We start from the raw sequence: 5,606 nt of genomic DNA on the forward strand, positions 1-5,606 counted from the left end.
TTGGGTATGGGCGCAAGGAAGACTCATTGCTCTCTTGTCGTGGATCCGGCTCTTTCCGGACCGACTGATTAGAGGTGGGGATGGTGGAGGTCCTTGCACCGCACTGAGTTCGGGACTCAGGAGTGGGGGCTTGGAGTCCAAATTTGGACGGAGACCTGGACACCCAGGACAGGAGGGTGATGGGTTAGTCCTGCTTGTGCCTGGGGTACAAGCGGGATGTGTGTTTTCGGGGTACCCAGCTGGGGGCATTGATTCGTGAATCGCCGGAAAATCCGGTATGGCTTGTCTAAACTCTAGCGCCGTAGTAAGAACTGAAAGATGGAAGATGATGAAATAAAACTGATTACTCAACTCTTGCTTGAAAGTAGAACATGAGCTTTCATAGAATGGCTAGATAATAAATTAATACGGCTATTAATAATAACATCAATAAGGACTCACTATTAGTATTGCTTTCTGCAAAAGGAAACCAGCAAACCATAAAGCTTCGCATATCCTTGGGAGTCAGGAAATTATTCCCACTAGTCGGATAAGTCTTATGAGTATATTGTGTACTCAGGGTTTATTTACCCCTATTGCAGGTAATGCTTGAGAAATACCATTATGTGAAGGATTCTTCTGGTGGGCACAGACGGATCCTCGTTCCTTATCGTTGTATGTTTATTATTTGAATTCCGCTGTTTAATATTCCACACTCTGACTTTGGAAATATAATAATGTACCTTTTATGAACTCTGGATGTATGAAATGCATTAAGTACTGTAACTCGTTCTCATTATTGGATCCTTGGGGGGGAAATGTGGATCTTTCGGGTTCTCCCTTGGGGTGTGCCTGACGGATATCGCTCGTTGTAGCTTGCTTTTGGGGTGCTTAGTGTCTGGTGGAAGACGAGCGTCTCCGTAAGTGTGTTATTTCGGACGTTTCTGCCATAGCTCCCGAGCCTACCTATTACCAGGGTTAGGAGTCAGACATAGTCAATATGAGAGACATCACTAGTGGATGTGGCATGGTCCATGGGATGTATCTTTTGAACATCTTTATTAGCTTACCATTGTAGTCATCTAGGTGTTGAACTTAATGTGTGTTGAACAACTCGTGTAGTAGCTTAACTACTATTACGTTAAAGTAAAACATGTGTCTAAGCTATCAGCTATGTATTTTAGCAATGAATCCTAAGCGTGTCGATGAATCCTAAGCATGTGTGTGTGCAGTGGATAGCATGGATTGTGTGGTTTCACCGTTTCAGAGAAGATCAGATTAGTTGTATTAAATCGAGTGTTGATCAAAGGATGACAATTTCGCAGAAGCAAAAACATTTGGTCCTTAACGAAGATCGCCTATATCTATATAGATAAAGAGGGAATCACAAGGCACATCGCTACTGTCTATATTTTAACGGGGACTTTGACCGAGTGGCATTTATAAAACTATTTTTATTTTACAAATTTATTGTCAAAAGGTCAAAAAAGAGTTTAAAACCTATTTGGATTTAGTCTACTAACTAGTAGCGAAACTTTAGTCGAATAATCCATCAAAATATGGAGACTAATGACCAAACTTTAGCCCAGTTTTTAACTAACAAAATCCATGTTTGATACCAGGGGTCTAAAGTTTAGCCTAGTCACGTCACATGCTGGATACTAATTAAAAATATTAAATATAGGTTAATTATATAAATAATTACATAAATGAGAGCTAATTCATGACACGAATCTATTAAGCCTAATTAATCTATGATTTGTAATGTGGTGCTACAATAAATATGTGCAAATAATGGCTTAATTAGGCTTAATAGATTCGTCTCGCGAATTAGCCACGGCTTCTACAATTAATTTTATAATTATCTCATGTTTAATTCTCCTAATTAGTATCAAACATCCAGTGTGACAAAGGCTAAACTTTAGTCAAGGATCTAAACACCCGCTTAACTATATAAATCTTACCTAACGGGGCTTATAGAGGCCTATACTTTTAGTTAGAGGTTCTAAACACCATCAAACTAAACTTTTAGATGAATAATTTTAGTTTGAAAGTTTGAACTGCTTTAGTAGACAAATCAAACAGGTCCTTACTCCTAAATCGCTCCACGGTGCTATTCGGAGTTTCGGACGGGAAAACCTGGAAGCCTCAATCAGCCCACGAAAAATATTGGGCGCGCCCCTCGGTGGCCCACCCACACCGAGCCCACCGCCACTGGGCCCTGGCGGCGCCGTACCCGTACGTTTCGAACCGAACTAGAGTCCCAATTCCAAACCCGGAAATCCCAATTCACAGGCGGCGGCCTGTTTCCCCTAACCGCCGCGTCGCGATGCCGGCGGCGGCGTCGGTGGCGGACCCCCGCCTCGTGCGCAATGCTTGCATCCTAGCGCACGTGGACCACGGCAAGACCTCCCTCGCGTACCACCTAGTGGCCTCCGGCGGCAGCGGGCTCCTCCACCCGAAGCTGGCGGGAAGCGCCCGGTTCATGGACCACCTCCCGGAGGAGCAGCGGCGCGCCATCACCATGATGTCCTCCTCCGTCGCGCTCCGGCACGCGCACCCTACGGGAGTCCACCGCGTGAACCTGATCGACTCCCCGGGCCACGCCGACTTCTGCTCCAAGGTCTCCGCCGCCGCGCGCCTCTCGGACTCGGCGCTCATCGTCGTCGACGCGGCCAAGGGCGTCCGCGTCCAGACCCACGCCGCGCTTCGCCAGGCGTTCGTCGAGCGCCTGCGCCCCTGCCTCGTCCTCAACAAGCTCTACCGCCTCATCACCGACCTCCTCCTCTCGCCCGAGGACGCTTACGCGCGCCTTCGCGGCATCGTCGCCGAGGTCAACTCCATCTACTCCACGCTGCGCTCCGGCTACTGCTTCTCCTCCCTCCAGGACGACAAAGACGACCGCCGCGCGGGCGGCGGCGAGGAGGACGACGCCTTCCATCCCCAGAAAGGCAACGTCGTTTTCGCCTGCGCCCACGACGGCTGGGGCTTCCGCATCCACCGCTTTGCCGACCTGTACGCCCAGAAGACGGGAGCTAGCAGGTCCAAGCTGCTCATGGGCTTCTGGGGACCGTACTGCATAGACAAGAAGAAGAAGGCGGTTCTGCCTCTGAGTAAGGAGGCCACGGGCAGCGGCGAGGACCAGCAGCCCATGTTCGTGGAGTACGTGCTCAGGCCTCTGTGGAAGGTGTACCAGAGGGGCCGGAGACCGAATAGCGCCAAGTGGATGTTCGACAACGTGGTCTCCTTCTTCAAGCTGGTGGTGTCGCCGCGGGAGCTGAACAGTGAACAGCGAGGACCCCAAGGTGTCGCTGCATGCCGTGATGCGGGCGTGGCTGCCGCTCGCGGACTCGGTCATGGAGATGCTCGTCGAGTGCACGCCCGACCCCATCGCTGCCCAGGCGTTCAGAGTGGCAAGGCTTATGCCCGGGAGGAGGACTGCTGCCGCCAACCACACCTGCAGCATTGTTGCTGAGGCGGAGTTGGTGAGGAGCTGTGTGGTGGCCTGCAGCGCCAGCGCAAGCGCGCCCATTGTGAGGGGGAGTGCTTCTTGGCCTTTGCGAGGGTCTTCAGTGGGGTACTCTGTGCAGGACAGAAGGTGTTCGTCCTGTCTCCGCTGTATGATCCGGTAAAAGGTCACGACGCGGTGGGCAAGCATGTGCAGGAGGTGGAGCTGCACGGCCTGTACGAGATGCTCGGGCAGGACCTGAGGCCAGTACCCAGCGTTGCTGCGGGCCACGTCGTCGCGATTCAGGGCCTTGGCCAGCACGTGCTCAAGAGTGCAACATTGTCGTCAACCAAGAATTGCTGGCCATTCTCGAGCATGACGTTCCAGGTGTCTCCGATGCTCAAGGTCGCGGTTGAGCCCTCCAACCCTGCTGATTTGGGAGCCCTCGTAAAAGGACTGAAGCTTCTTAACAAGGCAGACCCGTTGGTTGTGTACACGGTCTCGCAGAGAGGCGAGCACGTCCATGCTGCAGCTGGGCAGGTACATTTGGATCGCTGTATCAAGGATTTGCAGGAGAGGTTCGCCAAGGTCCAGCTGGGGGTCTCAAAGCCGTTAGTGTCATTCAAGGAGAAGGTGTTGGCTTAATGGGAAGCATGAAGGCCCAACAGGGGTTTGTTGAGAGAACCACTCCGAATGGGAGATTCAATGTGAGAGTTCAAGTCATTAGGCTTCCCAATGCACTGACTAAGGTCCTTGCGGAAAGTGAAGAATTACTTGGTCAAATCCTCGACAGGAAAAGTTCACAGCTTGATCAGGATGATGGTAATTCTACAACAATGCTTAGGCAGCGCTTGATCTGTGCCATTGACAGTGAATTGGAAGCGATCTCTGAACAAGTGGAAAATGAGAAGCTTGAGAGGTATAGGAAGACATTGGTTGGATACCTTCAGAGAATCTGGGCCCAGGGTCCTTCACATGTTGGACCAAATTTCCTTCTTTTGCCTGACTTTGAATCAAATTGTGGTGTCGCAGCAAGCCCAAATGGAAAGGAAGGTATTCTTGTGAGTGGTAGGTACCATGTATCAGAGAGATTGGGGTTTGCGGGTGCATCTGATGCAGAAACTAAAAATGCCACTGAAAGTGAAACAGAGACATCGACATATTCTTCTGAAGCGCTAAGGAACAGCATCGTCTCAGGTTTTCAGTTTGCCACAAATGCAGGTCCCATATGCGATGAACCTATGAGGGGTGTGGCATTCATTGTTGAGCCACACCTTCTGTCTAACAACTCTGATGTTGCAATTCCCTCTGATGATAACATCTTCACTGGCAAGTAATTACTGCAGTGAAGGAAGCATGCCGAGAAGCTGTTCTTCAGAGCAAACCAAGGCTTGTGGAACCAATGTACTTTTGTGAATTGACCACACCGACGGAGCAGTTAGGTGCAGCGTTTGCTGTTCTGGGTGATTGTCGGGCCAAGGTTCTGAAGGAAGAGATACAAGAAGGAACATCTTTGTTCACAGTGCAAGCTCACTTGCCAGTTGCCGAAAGCTCTGATTTCTCTGAGAAACTTAGGAAGCGAACGTCAGGTGCAGGCGTGCAGCCAGTGCGATTCTAGCATCTAGCCACTGGGAAGTTATCCCTCAGGACCCCTTCTTTACCCCGAAAACTCCGGAGGAGATTGAAGAATTCGGTGATGGTTCAAGTATTGGACCAAATTTGGCCAAGAAGCTCATGAATTCTGTGAGGCGAAGAAAGGGCCTTCATGTTGAAGAGAAAGTTGTGGAGCATGGCACGAAACAGCGAACTCTTGCGAAGAAAGTGTGATTTTATTCACGAGATATAGGAAATTGGTGCCTTGGGCTCCCGATTTTGCCCTGGTAAACTGAAATATAACCAAATGTGCAAATTATAGGGATTTAAAGTTCTGGTGTGCGTAGGAGTTCTCGTGGAGCAAAGGATCAATATAAACTTTTTAGTATTATAGACACTATTTTGATGGAGATGAAAACAAGATGGTACATTTATCAACAATAATAAGTTTCTTGTCCCAGATGCGGATGTTAACTCTTTCTTTGACATTTCCTATGTATTTTAAATTTTAATTTATGGGAACTGCTGATAAAATTGTCAACAAAGCTTACTGGCCATTTTGGATAAATCAACCTGAAAATCACAT

The 5,606-nt window shown here is 49.1% G+C and overlaps 1 pseudogene; it reads left to right on the forward strand.

The window, feature by feature from the left end:
* Window positions 1-2,308: 2,308 nt before the first annotated feature.
* On the forward strand, window positions 2,309-5,254 carry LOC136473636 (uncharacterized; annotated as a pseudogene).
* The last annotated feature ends 352 nt before the right edge of the window (window positions 5,255-5,606 follow it).

The sequence above is a fragment of the Miscanthus floridulus genome, chromosome 8, assembly GCF_019320115.1.
Source record: "Miscanthus floridulus cultivar M001 chromosome 8, ASM1932011v1, whole genome shotgun sequence".
Classification (NCBI taxonomy): domain Eukaryota; kingdom Viridiplantae; phylum Streptophyta; class Magnoliopsida; order Poales; family Poaceae; genus Miscanthus; species Miscanthus floridulus.